Below are 11,473 nucleotides of genomic sequence, written 5' to 3'. Positions count from 1 at the left end.
AGCTGCAAATTGCAGTGGAGAGGGACAATATGGAGATAGTGTGAGCAGATTCTTTTGCCTTGGGGCATAATAAAACACTGTGGTTTAAAAGAGCAACTAAAGTATCAAGAAACCAGCCCTAGAACTCTGACAAGCATTTGGGGAGCTGCTGGAACTCTCTCTAGGTCAGAGGAGCAGGCAAATGCCATGGCCTATTGCCCACACCAGCCCCAGCAGACCTACCAAGGGAGCCCCAGAATAGTGAACACTTGAACACTTCTGACAGTACTCACACTATTAACTCCACTGTCTCGCCAAAATGACACAGGTGAAAGTACCCTGAAACACTTCAGGCCTGTACCCTTTTAGCTCCAGATGACTTGTCATTGTATCCCTGGTGCAGAGCACTCAGGAACCACTCATGCTTACTTTTCTTTGGAGGACTTTCTAGGGAGCCCTCTGTGCAGAGAAGCCTGGGACTGCTCTGGCCCATGCTCACTTCGAGTTCAGCCATCCTGCCAAGGCAGCCCCAGCACAAAGCACCCAGGGACCCCAGCCCATGCTAGCCAAAGGTACCAGACACACACAATCTACACAGGTAATGACTATACACAAGACCATTTCTTCAAGTTTAGAAGAAGAAGCTATTCCATGTAATTTACAGAAACACAGAAATCAAGCAAAATGAAGAGACAGAAATATGCTCCAAATGAAAGAATAAGACAAAACCTCAGAGAAAGAACTAAATGAAATGGACATAAGCAATCTACATGATAAAGAGTTCAAAGTCATGGTCATAAAGATGCTCACTGGACTGGGGAGAAGAGTGGATAAACTCAGCAAGAACTTCAACAAAGAGAAAATATTTTAAAAAGCAGGGCTAAAAAATAACAAATGAAAAAATACACTAGATGGAATCAACAGTAAATTAGAAGATGCAGAAAAACAGATCAGTGATCTGGAAAGCACCCAAGCTGAATGCAAAACGAAAAAAAATTTAAAAATGAGAACAGGTTAAGAGATCTTTTGGACAACATCAAGCAAACAAACATTCACATTACAGGGGTCCCAGAAGCAGAAGAGAGAGAGAGAAAGAGACAGAAAACTTGTGTGAAGAAACAATAGATGAAAACTTCCCTACCTGGGGAAGGAAACAGACATTTAGGTTCAAAAAGCACAGGGAGTTCCAACCAAGATGAACTCAAAGATATCCATACCATGACACATAATAAAATATTGAAGATTCAAGATACATAGAGAATTATGAAAAGCAACAAGAAAGAAGCAACTAGTTATGTGCAAGGAAAACCCCAAAGTTGATTTTTTTAGTAGAAATTTTTTTAGACCAGAAGGGAGTAGCATGATATATGCAAAGTGCTAAAGGGAAAAACAGACAAAAATCCTAAAACCAAAAATACCCAGTAATATTATCATTCAGAATTGAAAGAGAAATAAAAATTTTCTCAAACAAAAGTTAAAGGAGTCCCTTACTACTAAAATGTCCTTACAAAAAAATGTTAAAGGGACTTCTTTAAGTGGAAAAGAAAAGGCCATAATTAGAAGAAAAATTATGGACAGAAAATATGTTGTGAACAAAAACATACAGTGACAATAGTAAAATGATCACTTATAAAGCTAATCTGGCAAAAATAATCATTTGAATTATATCAAAAAAGTAATTCAAGGAGACTCATAAAAATTATATGACAACATATATATGAAACATGAAAGGGGGAGTAAAAATGAAGTATTTTAAGAATGTGTTTGAACTTAAGTGACTATCAACTTATGTGGACTGCTATATACTTAGGATGTTATAGATTGAACCTCATGGTAACCAACAAATCAAAAACCTATAATACCAAAAGATAAAACTAAGAATAACATATAAAATGTCATCAGCGACAAGAGAAAAAGCAACAGAGAACTACAAAAACAACCTGAAAACAATTAACAAAATGGCAGAGTATATGCTTATCAATTATTTTAGATGTAAATCGTCTAAATGCTGCAATCAACAGACATAGGGTGGGGCCCCTGGGTGGTTCAGTTGGTTAAGCATCCAACTTCGGCTCAGGTCATGATCTTGCGGTCTGTGAGTTCAAGCCCCACATTGGGCTCTGTGCTGACAGCTCAGAGCCTGGAGCCTGTTTCAGATTCTGTCAATCTCTCTCTCTGTCTCAAAAATAAATAAACGTTAAAAAAAAAAAGGGGGTTACAGAATTGGTTAAAAAAAAAAAAAACAAAAACCCCATCTATATGCTGCCAACAAGAGACTCAGTTCAAAACTAAAGACTAAAGACACAGACTGAAAGTGAAGGGATGCAAATAGAAGAAGCAAAAAAAAAAGAAATAAAAAGAAAAAAGCTGTGGTAGCAATTCTTATATCAAACAAAATAGACTTTAAAACAAAGAATGTAACAAGGCATTACATAGAGATAAAGGGATCAGTCCAAAAAGTGGATATAATAATTATAAATATCTGTATATCCAACATTGGAGTACCTAAATACATAAAGCAAAGATTAGCAGACATAAAGGGAGAAATTGACAGTAATTTAGTAATAGTGGGGGACTTTAACATGCTACACACATCAATGGATAGATCATCCAAGCAGAAAATCAATAAGAAAAGAGTGTCTTTGAATGACACATTAGACCAGATGGATTTAATAGATACATGCAAGTCAGTCTATCCCAAAACATCAGAATACACATTCTTTTCAAGTACATATTGAACATTCTTGAAGATAGATCACCTGTTAGGGCACAAAACAAGTTTCAATAAATTTAAGAAGATTGAAATCCTATCAAGCATCTTTTCCAGCCAAAATGGTATGATACTAGAAATCAGTTACAAAAAAGAAAATATAAAACTGGAAAATATACAAACACATGAAGGCTAAACATGCTACCAAATAACCAATGGGTCAACAAGGATGAAATTAAAAAAAAAACATGAAGGCAAATCTAAATGAAAATACGGTATTTCAAAAATCTTTAGGACACAGTGAAAGCAGTTCTGAGGCAGAAATTTATAGTGATACAGGCCTACCTCAAGAAACAAAAATCTCAAAAAATGTAACCTCACACCTAAAGAAATTGGAAAAAGAATAACAAACAAAGCCCAAGTTATCAGAAGAAAGAAAATAATAAAGATCATAGTGGAAATAAATGAAATGGACACTGAAGAGACAATAGAAAAAAATATGAAACCCAGAGTTGGTTCTTTGAAAATATAAACAAAATTGGTAAACCTTTAGACAGACTCATCAAAATAGGAGAGAGAACCCAAATAAACAACGTCAGAAATGAAAGGGAATAATAACACCACAGAAATACAAAGGATTATAAAAGAATATTATGAAAAATTATATGCCAACAAATTGGACAAACTAAAAGAAATGGATAAATTCCTAAAAACATAGAATCTTCCAAAATTGAATCAGGAAAAAAAACAGAAAATGTGAACAGACCAATTATTAGTAATGACACAGAATCAGTAATTGACTTTCAACAAATAAAACTCTAAAATTAGATGGATTCACAGGTGTATTCTATCAAACATTTAAAGAAGAGTTAATACCTATTGTCAACTATTCCAAATAAATGGAAGAGAAAGGAAATCTTTCAAATATATTCTATGAGGCCAGCATTATTTTGATACTAAGGCCAGAGAAAGACACCACAAAAAAAAAAAAAAAAAAAACAAAAAAACAAAAAACTATAGGCCAATATCCCTGATAAACATGGCTAAAAAAATCCTCAAAGAAGTATTAGCAAACTGCAATGAATGATGCATTAAAAAGATTATTCACCTGGATCAAGTGGGATTTATTCCAGGGATGCAAGAATGGTTCAATATTTGCAAATCAATCAATGTGGTACACCACATTAACAAAATAAAAGATAAAAATCATACCTCAATTGATGCAGAAAGGGCATTTGACAAAATTCAATATGCAATCATGATAAAAACTATCAACAGAATGAGTCTAGAGAGAACATACCTCAGCATAATAAAGGCCATATATGATAGAACAACAGCTAACATCATACTCAGTAGTGAAAAAGTTTTTTCACTAAGTTCAAGAACAAGAACAAGTTTCACTAAGTCCACTCTCACCATATTTATTCAACATAGCACTGGGAGTCCTAGCCACAGGAATCAGACAAAAAATAAAAGGCATACAAAACACTAAGAAATGAAACTGTCATTATTTGTAGATGACATACTATACACAGAAAACCCTACAGATTCTACCTAAATTTCATTAGAATGAATTCAGTAAATTTGAATAAAAGTTGATATACAAAATCTATTATACTTCTATATACTAATAACAAAGTAGCAGAAAAGAAAGTTTCATTTCCAGTTAAGCCAAAAATAATAAAATACCAAGAATAAACGTAACCAAGAATATAAAAGACTTATACTCTGAAAACCATAAAACATAGATGAAAGAAATCAAAGAGGATGCAAATGGTAAGATAGTCCATGCTAATGGACTGGAGGAATATTGTTAAAATGTTCATTTATCCAAAGCAATCTAGAGATTCAATTCAATTGCTATGAAAATGCCAACAATATTTTTCACAGAGTAGAAAAAATAATCCTCAAATGTGTATGGAACCACAGAAGGCCCTGAGTATCCAAAGCATTCTTGAGAAAGAAGACCTAAGGCTAGAGGTATCACCATCTCAAATTTCAAGATATTCTACAAAGCTATTGTAATTAAAACAGTATGGTAATGGCAAAAAAATAGGCATATCAATGGAACAGAATAGAGAGTCCAGAAATAAACCCACGTTTATACGGTGAGCTAGAGGATGTAAGAATATACAACGGGGAAAAGATGGTCTTTTTAATAAATGGTGCTGGGAAAAGTGGACCTCTATATGCAAACCAATGAAACTGGGCCACTTTTCACCTACACAAAAATAAACTCAAAGTGGATTAAAGATCTAAATGTAATTGCACCAAAACCCATAAGATACCTAGGAATGAACCTAACCAAAGAGGTAAAAGATGTTTACTCTGAAATCCATAGAACGCTTAGGATAGAAATTGAAGATGACACAAAGATGAAAAACATTGCACGTTTACGGATTGGAAGAAAGAAATATTGTTAAAATGTCTGTACTACCCAAAGCAATCTTCACTTTTAAAGCAACCTCTATCAAAATACCACCAGCATGTTTCACAGAGCTAGGACAAACAATCCTAAAATGTGTATGGAACCACAAAAGATCCCAATAGCTAAAGCAATCTTGAAAAAGAAAAGCAAAGCTGGAGGCATCCAAATTCTGGACTTCAAGCTATATTACAAAAGTGTTGTCAACAAGACAGCATGATACTGGCACAAAAAGAGATCAATGGAACAGAATAGAAAGCCCCAAAATGGACCCACACCTATATGATCAACTAATCCTCAATGAAGCAGGAAATAATATCCAATTGAAAAAAATAAAAACAGCAAAAACAGTGTCTTCAACAAATGGTGTTGGGAACACTGGACAGCAATATGCAGAAGAATGACACTGGACCACTTTCTTGCCCAAGATACATTCAAAGTGGATGATAGACCACCAAAATGCTAGAGGAGAACACAGCCAGCAACCTCTTTGAACTTGGCTGTACAAATTTTTTAGTATACACATCTCCAGAGGTAGGGGAAATGAAAGCAAAAATTAATTACTGAGACAGCATCAAAAACAAAAACAAATAAACACAAAACTTCTGTCCAGCAAAAGAAACAATCAGCAAACTAAAAGGCAACCAACAGAATGGGAGAAGATATTTGCCAATGACATATCTGATAAAGGGTTAGTATCCAAAATCTATAAAACACTTATCAAAACTCAACACCCAAAAAAAAATCTAGTTAAGAAATAGACAGAAGACATGAATAGACATTCTTCCAAAGAAGACATTCAGATGGCTGACAGACACATGAAAAGATGCTCAGTATCACTCATCCTCAGGGAAGTATAAATAAAAACTACAATGAGATACCACCTCACACCTGTCAGAATGGCTAACATTAACAACACAGGAAACAACAGGTGTTGGAGAGGATGCAGAGAAAGGGGAACACTCTTACAGTGTTGCTGGGAATGCAAACTGGTCTATCCACTCTGGAGAATAGTATGGAGTTTCCTCAAAAAGTTAAAAATAGAACTACCCGATGATCCAGCAATTGCACTACTAGGTATTTATTTAAATGATAAAAAAAAAATACTTATTCAAAGGAGCACATGAACTCCAATGTTTACAGCAGAATTATCAACAAATTTTGGAAAGAGCCCAAATGTCCACTGACTGATGAATGGATAAATAAGATGTGGTATATATACATATGCAATGGGATATTACTCAGCCATCAATGAAATCTTGCCATTTGCAACAACGTAGATGGAGTTAGAGTGTATTATGCTAAGTGAAGTAAGTCAGAGAGAAAGACAAATACCATATAATCTCACTCATATGTGAAATTTAAGAAACAAAACAGATGAACATAGGAGAAAGAAAAAAAGAGAGGGAGACAAACCATAAGAGATCCTCTTAATGATAGAGAGCAAACTAATGGTTGCTGGAGGGGAGGTGGCTGGGGAAATGGGCTAAATGGGTGTTAAGGAGGGAACTTGTGATGAGCATGGGTGTTAAACACACACACACACACACACACACACAGGAATATTATGCAGCCATAAAAAATATGAGAGTTTTCCATTTGCAACAGAATGGATGGATGGGGAGGGCATTATGCTAAATGAAATAAGATACAGAAACACAGATATCTTATGATTTCACTTATATGTGGAATCTAAAACAAAGCAAAGCAAGTGAATAAATCAGAAACAGATCCATTAATACAGAGGACAACCTGGTGACCGCCAGAGGGGAAGGGGTTGTGGGAATGGGCAAAATGGGCAAAGGTATGTGGAGATACATGCTTCCAGTTATGAAATGAATAAGTCACAAAGATGAAAGGTACAGCATAGGGACTATAGCCAATGGTATTTTAATAGTGTCATATGGTGACAGATGGTAGCTATACGTGTGAACATAGCATAACACAGACTTGTCAAATAACTATATTGTACACCTGAACTAATGTAACATTGTGTGTCAACTGTACTAGAAGAAAAGAAAAAAAATGCAAACAATTCCACTTTGCTTACTTTGGTTCCATCATGCCTTTAAAGAATTATAATCTTTCCTCTATTAGTACTTAAACTCTGTGCTAATACTAAATAAACTATACTAATTTATTCATTCAACAAACACGCAGTAATAAATCATATGATCATCTCAATAGATGTACAAAAAGCATTTGACAAATTCAATATCCATCTATGATAAAAACTCTCAACAGTGTGGGTATAGAGGAAGTGTACCTAACCATAATAAAGGCGATATATGATGAGGCCACAGTTGACATCTCTTAGATGAAAACTTTTTCTCTAGGGTCAGCATCAGGACAAGGATGCACAGTCTGCCACTTTTATGCAACATAGTATTGGAAGTCATAGCCAAGCAATTAGGCAAGAAAAATAAATAAAAGGCATTCAAAGTAGAACAGAGGAACTGAAACTCTCACTATTAGCAGATGAAGTGATATTATAATATATAGAAACTCCCAAAGACTCCACCAAAAAATAATCTGTTAGAACTAAACAAATTCAGTATAATTGCAGGATACAAAATCAAAATACAAAATCTTTTCCATTTCTACACACAGATAAATTACCAGAAATTAAGAAAACAATTCCATTTACAACTGCATAAAAAAAAGAATAAAACATCTAGGATAATTTAACCAAGGAGGTGAAAGACCTGTACACTGAAAAGTAGAAGACACTGACGAAAAAAATTGAAGCAGACACAAATAAATGGAAAGATACTTTGTGTTCATGGATTGCAAGAATTAATATCGTTAAAATGTCCATACTACATGTACAAAACAACCTACAGATTCAGTGCAACTGCTATCAAAATTACAACGGCATATTGCACAGGTACAGAACAAACAATTCTGAAATTTGTATGGAATCACAAAAGATCCTGAATAGCCAAAGCAATCTTAAGAAAAAATAACAAAGTGGGAGGCATCAGGTTTCCTTTTTTCAAACAATAATACAAAGGTATAGTAATCAAAACAGTATGGTATTTGCATATAAACAGATACATGTCAATGGGACAGAATATAGAATCGAGAAATAAACTCATGCATTTACAGTCAATTTTTGACAAAGGAGACAAAAATATACAATGAGGAAAAGATAGTCTCTTCAGTAAATGGTGCTGGGAAACTGGCCGGCCACATGCAAAGGTATAAAACTGGATCAATACCTTATACCATACACAAAACTAACCCAAATGGATCAAAGATTTGAACATAATTGCTGAAGCCATAAAATTCCTAGAAAAATACTAGGTGGTAAGCTCCATGACATCAGTCTTGGTGAGGAGTGTTTCAGTTTGACACCCAAAAGAGAGGCCGTAAAAACAAAGCTAAACACATGGGACGACACCAAGATAGAAATCTTCGGCACAGCAAAGCAAAACCATCAACAAGACAAAAAGGCAACTTGCTGAATAGGAAAAAAATATTTGCAGATCATGTGTCTGATAAGGGGTGAACATTCAAAATATATAAACTCATACAAATCCATAGCCAAAAAAAGAACCTGATTAAAAAATGGGCAGAGGATCTCAATGGACGTTTTCAGAAGAAGACCTACAGATTGCCAATAGATGTATAAAAAGATGCTCAACATCAGTTATCAGGTAGATGCCACTTAAAACCACAATGAGATATCCCTTCACCTGTTAGAGTGGCTACTATCAAAAAGACAAGCGATAACAAATGATGGCGAGGATGTGGAGAAAAGGGAATCCTTGTACACTGGTGATAGATTGGTGTGGCCACTACAGAAAACAGTATGGAGGTTCATAAAATATTAGAAATAAAATCACCAGATGATCTAGCAATTACACTTATGGGTATTTATCCAAAGAAAATGAAAAACACTAACTCACAAAGATATATGCACCTCTATATTTATGGCAGCATTATTTACAATAGCCAAGATACAGAAACAACCTAAGTGTCCGTCAATGGATGAACAGATAAAGTAAACATGGTATTTACATACAATAGATTATTTAGCCATTAAAAAGAAGAAATCTTGTCATTTGCAACAACATATGTAGATCTTATGTTAAGATCATTTATGCTAAGTGAAATAAATGAGAAAAGACAAATCTCATATGATCTCACTTATAGTCCAATCTAACAAACAAAACAAATACCAAGCTCATAGATAATAGAAAACAGAAGCAGGGGGTGTGAGATGGGCAAAATGGGTGAAGGAGGTCAGCAAATACAAATATGGTGAATAACAATACATTTGAAAACTTGGGTAAAATGAATATAAGTGACAAAAAACATATTACCAAAATGGAAAAAGGAAGAAATGGGAAAACTTCATAGTTCTGTATTTTTAAATAAATTGAATACTTAATTTAAAACCTTTCCACAAGAAAAACTTCTGGCCTGAATAACTTCATAGGTAAATTATTCCAAATATCAGAAGAAAACAAAAAAAGCATCAATCGTACACAAATGTGTCCAGTAGTAGAAGAATAGGAATAGTTTCCAATTAATTTTAGGAGAAAAGCATAAATCATGCAACCAAAACTTAACAAGAACATATCTCCCTCCCCAAAAAAACCCCAAAACAATATTATAGGCCAAGCTCTTTTTTTGAATGTAGACAGAAATACCTAAAATTATTACTAAATTCAATCCTCTTCCCTTTGTAAAGAAGGATAGCAAGAACATCTAGTTGGGTTCGTTCTAGGAATGCCAGGGTGGATTAACTTACAAAAATAAATTGAATTTACCATGTTAATATATTATAGGGGAAAAAAGCTTATGATTCCAATAGACCCAGAAAAGTATGTGATAAAATGTAATACCCTTTTATGACTTAAATACACACATGCATACACAAATTCCTCAAACTGAAGAATCAAGAGAAACTTTTTAATCACAAGGCATTTACAATTTTTTTTTTTAAAGTGCAAAACTAGAGCAATGTTTTGCTTCTATGAAGTATTGCATTAGAGGTCCTAGCTAATGCAATACGAAGAAAGAGACATTAAAGATAAATGGAGGGCACAAACTTCCAGTTATAAGTTCTGGGACATAATATAACAATACTGTACGATATAGGTGAATGTTGCTAAGAGAGTAGATCTAAATGTTCTCACCACAAAAAAGAAACAGTAATTCTGTGAAGTGATGGAGGTGTTAACCCTACTGTGGTAATCATTTTGCAACATTTAAGGGTACCAAGTTGGGGTGCCTGGGTGGCTCAGTCGGTTAGGCGTCCAACTTCGGCTCAGGTCATGATCTCACGATCCGTGAGTTCGAGACCCGCATCGGGCTCTGTGCTGACAGCTCAGAGCCTGGAGCCTGTTTCCGATTCTGTGTCTCCCTCTCTCTCTCTGACCCTCCCCCGTTCATGCTCTGTCTCTCTGTCTCAAAAATAAATAAACGTTTAAAAAAATTTAAAAAAAAATAAGGGTACCAAGTTATGTTGTAAACCTTGAACTTACACAGTGTTCCATATCAAGTGTATCTCAAAGCTGGAAATAAAATAAAGGTATATGGAATGGAAAGGTAAAATAAAAGTATTCACAGAACACTTGCGTTCCTAAAAACTCCAAAAGAACCTACAAAATCCAATAGAATTAATAAATGAATTTGACAAAATCCCTGGCTACAAGGCAAAATCAATAAGTATAAATGAATTGTGTTCTTATACACTTGCAATGGACATTTAGAAAATGAAAATTAATACCACTTATAAGAACATAAAATCTAATATGAAGAATAAATCTCATAAAAATATGCAAGTTTTGGGGCGCCTGGGTGGCGCAGTCGGTTAAGCGTCCGACTTCAGCCAGGTCACGATCTCGCGGTCCGGGAGTTCGAGCCCGGCGTCAGGCTGTGGGCTGATGGCTCAGAGCCTGGAGCCTGTTTCCGATTCTGTGTCTCCCTCTCTCTCTGCCCTTCCCCCGTTCATGCTCTGTCTCTCTCTGTCCCAAAAATAAGTAAACGTTGAAAAAAAATTTAAAAAAAAAATGCAAGTTTTCTGCACTGACAACTATAAAACATTACTGAGAGAAAATAAGGCTAAAATAAGTCAGATAGAGTGCATTTATAGATTGGCTGGCAGTTTTCTCCAAATGTGTCAAATTCCTAGAAAATTTTATTTTGTGGATACTGACAAATAGATTCTAAAATTTTTATGGAAACAAGAGAGTGAGAACAACCAAAACAGTCTAAAATCACATATCTAAAGGATTTACACCAACAGATGTAAGTCTTCTAAATCTATAGTAATTGGCAATGTATTATTGATACAAGGACAAATAGACCAATGGAGCAGAAGAGTCCAGAAATAGACCCACAAATAT

This window comes from Acinonyx jubatus, chromosome B3, assembly GCF_027475565.1.
Source record: "Acinonyx jubatus isolate Ajub_Pintada_27869175 chromosome B3, VMU_Ajub_asm_v1.0, whole genome shotgun sequence".
Classification (NCBI taxonomy): domain Eukaryota; kingdom Metazoa; phylum Chordata; class Mammalia; order Carnivora; family Felidae; genus Acinonyx; species Acinonyx jubatus.
This window is presented reverse-complemented; position numbering follows the sequence as displayed.